The 15,000-nt window shown below is 39.9% G+C and overlaps 1 long non-coding RNA gene across 3 annotated transcripts in view; it reads left to right on the top strand.

The window, feature by feature from the left end:
- The window catches only part of LOC138024411 (uncharacterized), a 79,420-nt gene that overhangs the window by 145 nt on the left and 64,275 nt on the right, over positions 1-15,000 (top strand). For 2 of the 3 annotated variants that reach the window (XR_011126989.1, XR_011126988.1), the window contains exons 2-6: positions 1,368-1,437; positions 2,055-2,183; positions 3,211-3,258; positions 5,059-5,128; positions 7,036-7,165. This is a non-coding gene — a long non-coding RNA (uncharacterized lncRNA). Of the gene's footprint in view, positions 1-1,367; positions 1,438-2,054; positions 2,184-3,210; positions 3,259-5,058; positions 5,129-7,035; positions 7,166-9,621; positions 13,622-15,000 lie in introns of those variants that run through there. The other variant, XR_011126990.1, reaches the window with a different exon arrangement.

Below are 15,000 nucleotides of genomic sequence, written 5' to 3'. Positions count from 1 at the left end.
CTTTGTACATCAAGAAAGTAATTTAATTTAAGTCACTTAAGTATAGATGAAGTAGAGTAAGTTCAGTTCAGTTTCTTATCCGGTTAGATTCATCAAAATGGAGGGTTTGACGAAGCAAAAAATGAAGCGGCCTGAGGATGCATTTAAAATTTCTGATTCTGTTATGTCTCATCGGCTTTAAAGTCACACTCAAAGCTAAGCAAGACTACAGCTTCATATATTTGGGTTCCTTTTGCAACCTTAAACCTCACGAGACTAAACCGTCAGTTGCTGGGAGCAATGAAACAACCAACTATTTCGATATAAACAGTCATCGTTCCTTAGAGAACTGCCTCATAATTTGCACAGATTAATCGAGTATAAAATGACTTGGTGTTCTTTATGTCTCGTTTCTCATTGAAATACCTCTCCCTAATAACTTTGGAGTTGCTCGAGAATGTCGTAACCATCAATCGTAATTCGGCAGGGTGGTTTTTTTCGCCTCACATCAGTCCGCATCCATTTGATGTCCACTTGGAACGACAGTGGTAATTAAGTTGGTCGATGTTTCTCAACATTGTCCGATAACAAAGTCATTTTATGCTTAATTAACCAGTTCTGATTAAGTTTTGAGTGAACCTCTGATCCTCGCCGGCAGTTATGAACGCAATGTAAGCAATTCGGTAAGAGTCGGAAGAGGAGCCTGAAAATTCAAGACTTCAACGGGATTTGAACCTGTTACTTCGTTGAACTCTTGAATAATGAATTTTCGGGCTTCTCTACCGACTCTACGCAATTGCTGAAATTGCGTTAATAAAGACGAGGATCATAGCTTCACTTGATTTCATGTCCTCGGTTCAATATATGATTCATTTCATATATCATTTCATTCGTTGATTACTTTTTACATGCTTCCTGTTGCTTTCTCTGTACTTTGGATCAAAGCTAACAACTCTGTCAGTATTTCTGTTAGGTATATTTTCTGAATTAAACTGAATAAAGTGATGACGCACGCACGCAAAAAATCCATCCCTCTTTAACTTATTTGTAATGAGATTCATTTTTTCATTTTTCCTGCTCAGCTACTGTAGCTGTAAAGAGGGACGTTGCAGGGCAATAGGAATATTACCTTGCTGCAAGAGTGTAATTAAATATTTGTTTGTCGTTTGATGGACCCATAGTGCGTGCCCTCAATTCTTTCCTTGTACACCGAGAAACCAAGTCAAAATTAATTACTGATGCATCTTGAATTTTTTAAGAATAACGAAGGTTTTAGTTTTGTTACCGGCTCTGAGATTCAAAATGGAAGGAGTTATCACTTTTCCTACAAGATAATGTTTTGTTGAGAGACTTGATAATGGAATAACCACGTAAAATTAAAATTGCAGAGTCACGGCGCCATTGCTTCACCTCCACGAAACTTTTGCTTTTGAAAAGCTTCCGTTTGGATCAACACTGGTAAGTCGCACATTGCTCCGTATGGCCGTATCTCATGAATATATTACTTATGCGATGCAAACCAGCTCCGATTACATATCTCTTGGTTTTTTTTCTGTTTTAATGTAATTTAACAGCCCTGAAAGTAACCGATAAGCAGCACCCTCAAGATTTCAATGTTGGGAATGGTGGACCATCGAATGAGAAAATTCCAGTTAAAATAAACATTTGTCTGATCTTTTTGAAATTAAGGCTTCAAAACTTGGTCACTTAGCGTTAAATTTATTAAATGACATAGTTTTGAAATCCACAGAAAAACAAGACATGATTTTTTGGTCACGGTAGCACTTCAATAATAAGAGCAAGGAATGGACCAGTTTCGAATTGTGCAGCAACAAAAGAACAGAGTCGAGGTTCAGAGGAATAATTAGCATTTTGTTTTGTTCAAAACAAAGGAAAATGCAAATTATTCCCCTTAACCTCGACTCTGTTCTTTTGTTGCGGCACAGTTCGAAATTAGGGTATTTATGCGTAATCAACGAGTTCTGATTACTTTTCATTTGTTTCCTGTTGTTTTCTCCATATTTTGTATTAAAGTAAGGAAGTATGATGGTATTGTTTTTGCGTTTATTTTGTAGAGAGTTCACCGTCATTCAATCGTGACTGAAGCACGCACGCAAACAATCTACCGATATTGCTTATCCATTAATTTATTTGCTCTGAATTCCTTGTTAATGCTCACCCTGATCCAACGAGAGTATTGCAAGGTAATTCAATATTCTAGCCTACTATGTAGGTATATAGTTGATTACTTTTTGTGTGTGATAAAACTATCCTGCCTTCTAAGATGCGATGTAGTGTAATACATTGTGGTCAGACAGACGTGGGCTCATCACAAAAACTTTTCTTGCCTTTTCGCGTACTTCTAAATGTTGGAATTGATCCAAACTTCCACAAAAAAAGTTTCTTTTCTTTTTTGGCTTTAGTCAAAGATAAATTTCGCTTTCTGGGAAAAAAAAAATTTAGTTTAGCAACGCTTAGCGCAATCATTTACCATATAAGGTCAAATTAAGGTATATGAGCCCATAACCGAAATTGAGTGAACCAATCAGAGCACGCGAAATGCATTATCCGAGGTTGAGAGTTTAATAAAGTTGATTACATTTTTTGTGTGATATAACTATCATGCCTTCTATTCTTTGCTTGTAAATCGGGAAAATAAATAAATTAAGTCTTTTATGGTTAGATGAAGTGGATCAAGGACGCTTTCCATTTTTGACAGAACTCATGACTGGCAAGACCAGGCATTTGGAAGTACTAACTCTACAACGCCTTCAACTTAACACATCGCAAGGATGATATGAACTCCACCAGAAAAATGCGAGGGAATATCATGCAAGTTTTCCCTCAAATTGTTGCGCTTTCTTTGCAAACTGACTGGTCTAGCCAACCAGTTCTGACAAAAGGAAATCGTTCTAAGGTTTAGTTTTCTTATCTGGTTAGATTCAAAATCGAGGATTTGACGAAGCAAAAAATGAGTGTCTGAGAATGCATTGAAGAATTCTGATTCTGTTATGACTCATCGGGTTTAAAGTCACACTCAAAGCGAAGCAAGACAAGAGCTTCATATATTTTCGTTCCCTAGCCTTAATTAATAACCTTGAACCTCGCGAAACTAAACCCTCAGTCGTTGGGAGCAATGAAACAATCAACTATTTGAATAACAGGCATTCGTGACTGAAGCAAGTACGCAAGCAATCTACCGATATTGCTTCTTCATTGATTTATTTGTAGCTGGATTCCTTGTTGATGCTTACCCTGTTCCAACGAGACTATTACAAGGTAAGCTTAATTGAATACTCTCGCCTCATGTGTGTAGTTAATTATTCATTTGTTGTGTGATAGAACTATCCTGCCTTGTATTCTTTCTTTGTACATCAAGAAAGTAATTTAATTTAAGTCACTTAAGTCTAGATGAAGTAGAGTAAGTTTCAGTTTCTTATCCGGTTAAATTCATCAAAATGGAGGGTTTTACGAAGCAAAAAATGAATGCCTGAGAATGCAATTAAAAATTCTGATTCTATTATGTCTCATCGGCTTTAAAGTCACACTCAAAGCTAAGCAAGACTACAGCTTCATATATTTGGGTTCCTTTTGCAACCTTAAACCTCGCGAGACTAAACCGTCAGTTGATGGGAGAAATGAAACAACCAACTATATGGATATAAACAGTCATCGTTCCGTAAAGAACTGCCTCATAATTTGCACAGATTCATCGAGTATAAAATGACTTGGTGTTCTTTATGTTTCGTTTCTCATTGAAATTCCTCTCCCTAATAACTTTGGAGTTGTCGTAACCATCAATCGTAATTCGGCAGGGTGGTTTTTTTCGCCTCACATCAGTCCGCATCCATTTCATGCCCATTTGGCCCGACAGTGGTAATTAAGTTGGTCGATGTTTCTCAACATTGTCCGATAACAAAGTCATTTTATGCTTAATAAACCAGTTCTGATTAAGTTTTGAGTGAACCTCTGATCCTCACCGGCAGTTATGAACGCAATGTAAGCAATTCCGTAAGACTCGGAAGAGGAGCCTGAAAATTGAAGACTTCAACGGGGTTTGAGCCCGTTACTTCGTTGAACTCTTGAATTTTTGGGCTTCTCTACCGACTCTTACGGAATTGCTGAAATTGCGTGGATCATAGCTACACTTGATTTCATATCCGCGGTTCAATATATGATTCATTTCATATATCATTTAAATCGTTGATTACTTTTTACATGCTTCCTGTTGCTTTCTCTGTACTTTGGACCAAAGCTAACAACTCTGTCAGTATTTCTGTTCGTATATTTTTTGAATTAAACTGAATTAAATGGTCGCGCACGCACGCAAAAAATCCATCCCCTCTTTAACTTATTTGTAATGAGATTCATTTTTCCTGCTCAACTAGCTGTAAAGAGGGACGTTGCAAGGCTGTAGGAATATTAGCTTGCTGCAGAGTGTAATAAAATCTTTATTTGTCGTTTGATCAACCTATAGTGCGTGCTCTAAATTCTTTCCTTGTATACCGAGAAAGCAAGTCAGAAATGATGTATTTTGAATTTTTTTAAGAATAAAGAAGGTTTTAGTTTTCTTATCCGGCTCTGAGATTCAAAATGGAGGGAGGTTTGAAGCAAATAATGAGTAAGAAGTCGTGACAAAAAATGTCTGTCGAGCATACAGAATTTAAGTTTCAAACAACAAAGAAAAAACTGTTTGACTGTACAGTTTTCAAAAACCCAAATAGCAATCCATTTTAATCTTCTTCAGTTTTGCCTTTGACCTGCCTCCTTTAAATTTGTATTTGATGTTTTATTCAAACCTTCCTTCAATTTTTAAGTAGATGCAATGTATTTTTACGTTCCCTTGATTTGGTTGCCAGTTCCCAGTCGCGAAATTTTCCTAATTATAAATTTCGTAACACAGCCCTTTTAAAGCAAAGCAAAGTTAGAGCCTTATTTATTTTGTTCCATAAAGAACATTTCAGTTTTACACTCTTGTTCTACTCAGATATGTTTTAAGAAAGTTAACACATTTCCAACAACATAATGTTTTACTGAGAGACTTGATCATGGAATAACCAGGTAAATTTGAAATTGCAGAGTCACGACGCCATTGCTACACCTCCACGAAACGTTTGCTTTTAAAAAGTATCCGTTTGGACCAACACTGGTAAGTCGCACATTGCTCCGTATGGCCTTATCTCATGAATATATTACTTATGCGATGCAAACCAGCTCCGACTACATATGTCTTGGTTTTTGTCTGTTTTAATGTAATTTAAAAGCCCTGAAAGAAGGTGCCCAATAGGGTTTTCGGGATCCGGGATTTGGCCTTTTTGGAGCGCGAGATTCGGGATTCTAAAGAATTATGGGAGCGGTATTCGGGATTCCATTTTTGGACTGATAAAGGGATTTAGCGTGGCGACTACGAAGCGGGATCCGGGAAACCGTCAGTTTAAAGGCCCGAGATCCGGGATTTCCTGCGGTAAGAAATTTGCTGTGGGCAACTCGAGGAAGGGAAAAAAGTTATTTTATGCGGAAAGAGAAATTTCGGGCACAACTTCCGCAGAGTGTCAACTTCGTCCTCGGAAGGGTTTCCCGGTTCGGAAGATTTATTGGCTGCAATAAAAAAATTATATCCTAAGCCATTGCTGATTTACTGAAAAATCTGAACACACACGTGACTAAAAACACTTAAATTTATTATTTTAATGACAAGAGAGTTTAAGCTTCATTTGTACGGCAAACGTGAAGCGGCAGCGGATGACCACGTGACCATTTTCCTCCAGTTATTTTTTGGTTTACTATTTTTGGCTTGACGGGAAGTGTTTTTATCCTAATTAGGAATGATCGTATACATTAGCACTCATATCACGGGCAATCATCGCCTTTCCATAAAACATGATGCTTAACCTCTCTACTGCTTAATTAAGGATGGTGCTTACTAATTCAAAGGTATTTTTGCGCGGTTTCCTGAATATGCGGAAAAAGCAGATCTTAAGAAGTGTTATTGAAATCCAAAAAGAATATTGGAGGTAACCACGAATTTTTGGAAGATAATTAATCAACAATATTTGTAAAAAGCTCTAAAATACAACGCAATGTATGGTGTTCTTTGCCAAATTGAAGCTTAATTATCTCTGAAAAATGCACGGTTACCCCCAATTTTCTTTTTGGATACCAACAGCACTTGCTAAGTTATGCTTTCTCCGCGTAGTTTTGAACCATGCAATGATATCCCTGTATTAATAAGCACCGCCGATAGGAAATCGGAGTATCTCGAGATCCGCAGAACGTATGCGCAATAACAAAAGTAGGCACTTTCCTTAAATCTAAACTTACTACCGAGTTTAACAAAGTGGAACACACAAATTGAACAGATTCAATTCTCCTAGTAATGGACAGTCACGCATTATTTCGGTTTCAAAACTGTGATTGCGAATGCTACAATTTAGGTCAATTGGATCATGAAGGTGGGTGGAAAAGACTAACAAGGCGTATTCTTAATTTAACTGTAATTTCATCATAAATACTCTTGTTTTTCGTTCGGCCATTTTAACTTGATCAAAATCAATAAACAATTGTTTATAGCAGTTTGTTTATTGTTTTTGATCAACTGTAGTTGTAATTGACTTTGGATCGGGATTGGTCGATAAAAGTGTTCGGGATTTCGGGATGAAGGGAAAATTTGGGTCGGGATCGCGGGATTGAAGAACCCTATTGGGGGCCCTCCTGAAAGTAACCGATGATCAGCACCCTCAAGATTTTAAAGTTAGAAATGGTGGACCATCGAACAAGAAAATTACAGTTAAAATAAACAGGTGTCTTTTTTAAATTAAGGCTTCAAAAACTTGGGTCACTTAGTGTTAAATTAATTAAATGGTATAGTTTTCAAATTCAAAGAAAAACAAAACATGATTTTTTGGTCACGGTAGCACTTGAATAATACGAGCAAGAAATTTATGCGTAATCATGCAACGAGTTCTGATTACTTTTCATTTGTTTCCTGTTGTTTTCTCTATACTTTATATGAAAGCAAGGAAGTATGACGGTATTGTTTTTACGTTTATTTTGTAGAGAGGTCACTGTCATTCAGTTGTGGCTGAAGCACGCACGCAAACAATCTACCGCTATTCCTTATCCATTGATTTATTTGTAGCTGGATTCCTTGTTGATGCTCACCCTGTTCCAACGAGAGTGTTGCAAGGTAATTGAATATTCTTGCCCACTATGTGGGTAAATAGTTGATTACAGTTTTTGTGTGATATAACTATCCTGCCTTCTATTCTTTGATTGTACATCGGGAAAATAAGTAAATTAGGTCTATTGTGGTTAGATGAAGTGGGGCAAGGACGCTTTCCATTTTTGACAGAACTGGCCAGACCAGGCATTTGGAAGGAGTAACTCTACAAAGCCTTTAACGTAACACATTGCAAGGATGATATATACTCCTCCAGAAAAATGCGAGGGATTATCATGCAAGTGTTCCTTCAAATTGTTGCATTTTCTTTGAAAACTGACCGGTCTGGCAAGCCAGTTGTACAAAAAAAAAAAGCGTTCTAAGTGTCAGTTTTCTTATCCGGTTAGATTCAAAATCGAGGGCTTGACAAAGCAAAAATGAGTGCCTAATAATCATTGAAGAATTCTGATTCTGTTATGACTCATCGGCTTTAAAGTCACACTCAAAGTGAAGCAAGACTAGAGCTTCATATATTTTCGTTCCCTTTACAACCTTAAACCTCGAGAAACTAAACCCTCAGTCGACGTTTGGAGCAATGAGATAATCAAGTATTTGGAGAACAGTCATTTGATCTCTATACGTAAAGAACTACCCCATTAATCTGCACAGTTTGATCGAGTATGAAATGATTTGTTGTTCTTTATGTCGTTTAAATGCCTGTCCTAATAGCTTTGGAGTTGCTGCTCTGTTCATAGAGGGCTATTTTATTGAGAGTCACTAACGTGATCAATCATAATTCGGCAGAGTCATTTCTTATGCTTCTTAATATTGTCTAATATCAAGAACAAGTCATTTTATGCTTATTAAACCAGTTGTGATTACTATTTAAATGAAGCTGTAATCCTCGCAGTTATGAACTCACTTTAAGCAATTGCTTATATTCGGTAGAGAAGCCTGAGAATTCGGGACTTTCAACGGGGTTTGAACCCGTGACCTCGTTGAAGGCCTCAATTCTCAGGCTTCTCTACAGACTCTACGCAATTGCTAAAATTACGTTAATAACTGCGAAGATCGTAGCTTGGCTTGATTTCATATCCGCACTTTAATATAATATGATTCATTTCATATATCATTTCATTCGTTGATTACTTTTTTCCTGCTTCCTGTTGCTTTCTATGAACTTTGGATTAAGCTAACAACTCTGTCAGTATTTCTGTTATCTGAATTATACTGAATTAAATGATCATGGTCATTCAGTTGTGACTGATCACACGGACGCAAAAAATCCACCCGTATTTCTTATCCCTCTTTAAATAAATTTGTAGTGGTTCATTATTCCGGCTCAACTCGTTGTAAAGAGCAACGTTTTAAGCCAATAGGAATATTTAGCTTGCTGCAAGGATGTAATAAATTATTTGTTTGTGGTTTGATCGACCTATACTGCCCTCTATTCTTTCCTTGTACATCGAGAAAGTAAGTAAATGCCGTGTATCTTGAATTTTCCTTAATGTAGAAGGCTTTAGATTTCCCATTGCATGTCATTGGCTGAGATTTAAAATGGAGGAAGTTACGAAGCAAATGTATCGAGGAATTCATGCAGTGTAGTTGACATAGACAAAATCAACTGGTAAAAATCAATTGGTAAAACTACACAGTGTTTTAGCTTTACCAGATATAATTATTCGCTAAGCAACTTACTTTTAGTCAACACAACGAAAAACAGCGCCGTGACCAAAAATGTCTGTCGAGCATACTGAATTTAAACACGAAGACGCAGTATAAAAGGCGTGGTGCCTTAGGCACATGCAAATTATTAATCAATCAAACGTGGACGCAACCGAGCTCTGTGATAATTTGTGCAATAAAAAAACCCCTTATGGCAATGTGTCCGTAATATGTCATATAAGGGTTATCTGTCTTTCCGTCTAAATTCCCAGTTCCTTTCCTCTCGCTAGGAATATCTTTATCATTTAGGGTAATTAATCAGTCGTGCTTGAATGAATTCGAACAAAAGTGTTCTCACGTGACGTCACGGAGACCGTGTTGGTGTACCTAAACAATACAACGGCGGCCATGTTGGTGTACCCAACTAATCCTCCAATATCATGCAAACGTTTTCTTTTGTTTCAGTTGAAAAACAAGGTTACTGATCACGTGAGTGAAAACACTCTACCGTGCGTCTTCGTGTTTAAGTTTTAAACAACAAACATAAACTTTGGAAAACTCTTTGGCTGAAGAGTTTTCAAAAACGCAAATTCCAATCCATTTGAATCTTCTTCAGTTTCCCCCTTACCCTTCTTCGTTGAAATTTGAATTTGATGTTTTATTCAAACCTTCCTTCAATGTTTTATGTAATTATTTTTACCTATCCCCTGATTTGGTTGCCAGTTCCCAGTCGCTAAATTGGGCTAATTATAACACTCGTAACTCATCCCCTTTGGAGCTAAGCATGGTTAGAGCCTTATATTTTTTCGTTTTAATAGCGACCTGAGCCTCATAGGAATAAGCCAGAAGTAGATGATCGGAGCAATGGAACAATTATCTATTTGAGTGACACTCACTTGATCTCCTTCCGTGTTGAACTGTGTCATTAATTTGCACAGTTTGATCGAGTATAAAATTATTTCTCTTGTTTTTCTTGTTCCATGTGTTACGTTTCTTAAAGGGAACCTCCACTAAAGCAAGAAAAATAACTTTAAACCCCAGACAGAACATAATGTTTACAATAAAAATTATATCCGAACTTTTCCAAGGGAAGTATTTGTATCTAAGTAAATGAGTTTTAAAAACATTTGTTTTTGTGTTCAAATTTCCCGGGCGCCGCCATCTTGAATGAATAAATAGTGACTTGTCGTGGTTGCCTTATTAAGGACTTTAGGCACCTTAAAATTTTACGACGACGACGGCAACAACAACGGCTAAAAACAATGATATCATTGGATATAAAAAAGCATAAATAATTGTGCTGCACGTGCAGCACGGATTCTTGCGGTTTTGACGACAACGTGAGCATTCAACAGAGAATCTTTCATTTTCTAGTTTCACTTTGTAACTGCTAGTACCAATTTATTCTTAGGATACTTCGCCCAAATTGTAAGAAGTGAACAAGATAGAATAACCGCAAAAGAATTATGATAAATCAAAGTGATATTTTTAGGTGACGTTTTCGTTGAAGTAGACTAGTACTGCGAGCATGCAGTCTCTATTCTCATTCCCAAGAAATGTCACGGAATCAGCCGTGCGGAATTTTCTTCGCGCTTTTGGTGCCCCGGGGGAATTGATCATTGGCCTACTACTCCCTGGGGCCCAGTTCCTCAAAAGCCGATTAACGCTAATCCCAGATTAAAAATTAACCAAGCAGTTCATTTCTCTACTCCCAAATGCTGTTCAACGCAGATTTTCGGCAGAACTTTACATGAGAAGACGTCAATCTTGAAAAACAAAAATAAGCAAAAGAAACTTTCACCAAAAAGTTGAAAGCGTGAAACAAATGTTTACGCTAATCCTGGATTAAGTTAATCGGCTTTCGAGGAACCGGGCCCAGGGGTCCTAATTACCTATTTAAGATTCGTTTTCTGGTATTTTTCCCTCTTTTGCCAAGTTGCGCGCTCGGCATCGTGGTCCAGGATACATTTTTCCCACCCTCCTCCCCTTCGCCGACGTTCCGGTCCACTTTCCTCACTGTCGTGCAACCTCCTGCCTAGGCTAAATTTTGCTTCCCACATCTTATTCCGCTAAGGAGGTGAGTGTCTGTTTTGGCAGTGAGGATTGTAAACAATCCTCACTGCCAAAGCCGTTCCTGCCGAGCAGGAACGCAGGTTACCGGCCACAAAACTATCCGGTGCCTGGAAACGTAACAGGGCCGGTGAAGCGGAGATTAAACCCTGCGAAACCATTTCAATAGACGGCAAAGGTCCGGCCCAGCCGACCGGATTGCCCTCCCAATCACACCACCGTACAGAGCGTGGGGCCGCTTGAGCCTTCATAAGAGCCGCAGTGAACGAAGGAGATGTACAGGCCTAAAAAGGGAGGAAGAAAAGAACGAAGCCAAAAACGTGGAAGAGAGAAAGCGAAGCCCAAAACAGGGAGGGAGAGAATCCGCCAGCCGAGCCGGACCAGGAGCCCGTCCTAAGACAGGCTATAGGGCATGAATAAGATTACCCTTCTGGTCACGGCAAGGAAGAGGATGGGGACGCCGTGAGTAGGGCGCGGGGCGGGCTGGAGCTTTAACAGGAGCTGTTGAAAAGCTGGATAGGTCAGCAAAGGACGTGTTTACCGAAGGACCACGCTAAACCGGCGGGCCCTCTCGTCGGCCTTGTCCCTCGCCACGTCCACCAAGTGTTCCAGGGCCGCGAATGCCGCGCGGGGGTCGAAGATGCCAGGGGGCCTGGCTAGATGTTGGCGGAGAACGGCCTGCGCCGCGTCGACAGTACCAACGTCATGAAGCTGTTTAAGCGCAGCCACCTCTCTTCTCAGGGCCGCAACGACGCCCTCGGGAGGGCCCTAGCCATAAGAGTCAACAAGATGTAAACTACCAACGTGCAATAAAGCGAGACGAAAACAGAAAGAGGGCTAGAAACAAGCCAAGCAAACAAATGATCAGGGTAACGCAAGCATGATAACCCATTAGATGATATTCAAAGATGTACAACATACAAACAAACAAACAAAACTTCCGATATACGGGCAAACAGAAAAGGTAGAGAGTCCAAGACGCACTCGAAAAACTGAACAAGCGACATGCAAGAAACTTGACGGACATACGACACACAAGTGACCAAAGCACATGCAGCATGAACGGACCGAGCAAACGACTCACGAACAGCCTAACCACCCGAGAGGCGAGCGAAACGAGCACTCAACACGAAGAAATTTAACACCGCCGTTAACAAATGAAAAAACGCTCGACACACGAGCGACTGAAAACACAAGACGCCCGACACACGAGAAACGAAAACACACGACACACGAGCAACTGAAAACGCTCGACACACAAGAAACGCAAAGATACCAACTGAAAGCGCTCGACATACGATTAAATGAGAGCGCTCGACATACGAGCAACTGAAAACGCACGACACACGAGCAACTGAAAACGCTCGACACACGAGCGGCTGAGAACGCACGACGCATGAGCAACGTAAAGGTACAAACTGAAAGTGCTCAACATACGATTAACCGGGAACGCCCGACACACGAGCAACCGAAAACGCTCGGCACACGAACTGCACGAGCAACTGAAAACGCTCGACACACGAGCAACTGACAACGCTCGACACACGAGCAGCTGACAACGCTCGACACACGAGCAACTGAACTGAAGAGGCTGAACACACGATCGACTGGAAACGTTCGACACACGAGCAACTGAAAACACTTGACACACTAGCGACTGAAAACGCTAGACACAGAGCAACTGAGAAAACTAGACACACGAGCAACTGAAAACGCTAGACACATAAGCAACTGAAAAGGTTTAACACACGAGCAGCTGGAAACGCTTGACACACGAGCAACTGAAAACGCCCGATACACGAGCAACAGAAAACACTAGACACCCGACCAAGTGAAAAAACACTAGACACCCGGGAACCGAATGACGCCCACAACACAAGCAACCGAAAACCGACTGATAACACCAAACACGCGAGTACTGAAAACAACTAGGAAAACGAGTGACTAAATAACGCCCGACTAAGAGCAACAAACGCTAGACACAAGCACGAACAAACCGACAGCGTGGTCCACGAAGGGCCAAACAAGCAGAACCGAGCTATACCGAACGCCACAAAAAGTAACAGAGGCCAGAAATGAAAAACGCAAGACACTGAACAAAACGAGCACTGAACGCAAAGGCAAAAGCTACGATAGCAAAACTGACATAAGAAACGAAAAAACCAGGCGTGCAAAGGCGTAAAAGTACTATGACAAAGAAACCGAAAAAACGAAGAAACACGAGCCAAAGGGAAAAACACCCAAAGGCCGGTAAAAGGAGATAAAAGCGAAAACGGCCAAAACAAAAAAGAACGCGAAACAAAAAAGGCGACAAGCAACACGAAGAGTAACAAAGCAGCTTGCAACAAAAAACGAATGAACTGAAACGGGCAAAAGAGAAGCTAAGCATGAGACAAAACTAACAAAGTAGAACGAAGCGAAACGTAACAAGCAAAAAAACGCTCACGAGCGGCAAGAAGGAAAACGGCTAAGGCTAGCACAATAAATAAGATGGGAACGAAGCCTGTTCCTCTTGCACTTGACCAGCAGCTTGTGGAGCGGCAACTTGCGGATCAGGCTTTTGGACAGCCTGTCCTGCGGGTGCTTGCGGATCCGGATCAGGGTTCTGTAAAGCGGCCAAAGCAGCCGGATCTGGCTGGACAGGCACAGCCATCGAGAAGAACGAAGAAGAGCAGCAAAAGCTTCAGCGACGTAAAAGATAACTTGAAAAATATCCTGGACCACGATTCCGAGCGCGTAACTTGGCAAAAGAGGGAAAAAATACTAGAAAACGAAACTTAAATAGGTAATTAGGACCCCCGGGGAGTAGTAGGCTAAAGATCAATTCCCCCGGGGAACCAAAAGCGGGAAGAAGATTCCGCACGGCTGATTTCGTGACATTTCTTGGCAATGAGAATAGAGGGAAATCCGGATTGACTTCTTGAGAGAATGTCATGTTCAGATAAGTAAGCGTATATTTGGTCATATATTCTTTCAAATACCTTGGCCACCCCAGAGATAACCGAGATTGGACGGTAATTGCTCATAACACTCGAGGTTCCCTGTTTAAATAAAGGAGTAACTTTAGCACATTTCCAGTCATTTGGGAATATGCCCGTAGTCAAAGAACAATTAAAGATCTTGCAAATAGAAATGCAAATTAAATCAGTACATTCACGAATTTGTCTCCCAGAGATATAATCGAGACCGTTTGCTTGCGATTTACTATTAAAGTTTATTGAATAGTAAAAGTACTTGGCTGCTATTTGTCGGAGTAAAAAAGAATCTTTGGTCAGTGATATTAAGATATTCAAGACAAATTTTGTCACCGTTAGCTGCCGACGGAATTTGATTAGCAAGCTTCGGACCAACTGTGGAAAAATGTTCATTAAACGCATTTGCCAAGTCAGTAGATTTATTTATAGATACACCGTTTACAATTAATTCTTTAATAGAGGGGGTGTTACTTTTGCGAGGTGTAAGTTCATTTATAGTTTGCCATGCGAGTCGAGAATCACTTTTGTTTTCAGTAAACGGTTGTTTGTAATAAGATTCCTTTACGATCCTGATGTCACTGTTAACTTTGTTGCAGAGTCGTTTAATAAATTCAACCCAATCCTGTGGGTTCTTTGAACGTATTGCTTTCAACTTCATGATGTCTCGTTCATGCATACGTTTTTTTAAACTTTGAAGTAATCCATGGGGATCTTTTTGAGCGGACCCGCTTTGTTCGTAAAGGAGCATGAGTGTCAACGACATTTAAAAACTTAATTTTACACTCGCGCCACATATCAATTATCTAAAGCATCCCAGTTTTCAGAAGCAATGTCGCTGCGAAAATAGTCACGACTAAAATGTTTAAAACTTCAGTATTCAATAGTATGTGTCTTTTGGAAGCGACTCCAATCGACAACTTTCGATAGGCAAAAATGCGACTATGGTCGCTGATGCTGACATGACAAACTCCAGAGCAGACTACTTTATCGGGATAGTATGGTATTTTCCCAAGTGGTCTATTAGAGTGGATGTTGTGTCAGTGACGCGTATGGGCTCGTTTATCAGCTGGTGAAGGCCATATACAACAGTGATGTCCGACAACAAGTGAGAATTAGTGTCAGACATTGAAGCCGTGTTGCAATTCATATCCC

The sequence above is a fragment of the Montipora capricornis genome, chromosome 11 (genome assembly GCF_036669925.1).
Source record: "Montipora capricornis isolate CH-2021 chromosome 11, ASM3666992v2, whole genome shotgun sequence".
Lineage (NCBI taxonomy): Eukaryota > Metazoa > Cnidaria > Anthozoa > Scleractinia > Acroporidae > Montipora > Montipora capricornis.
The sequence above is the reverse complement of the archived record's forward strand: the minus strand, read 5'-3'. Positions and strand labels throughout refer to the sequence as shown.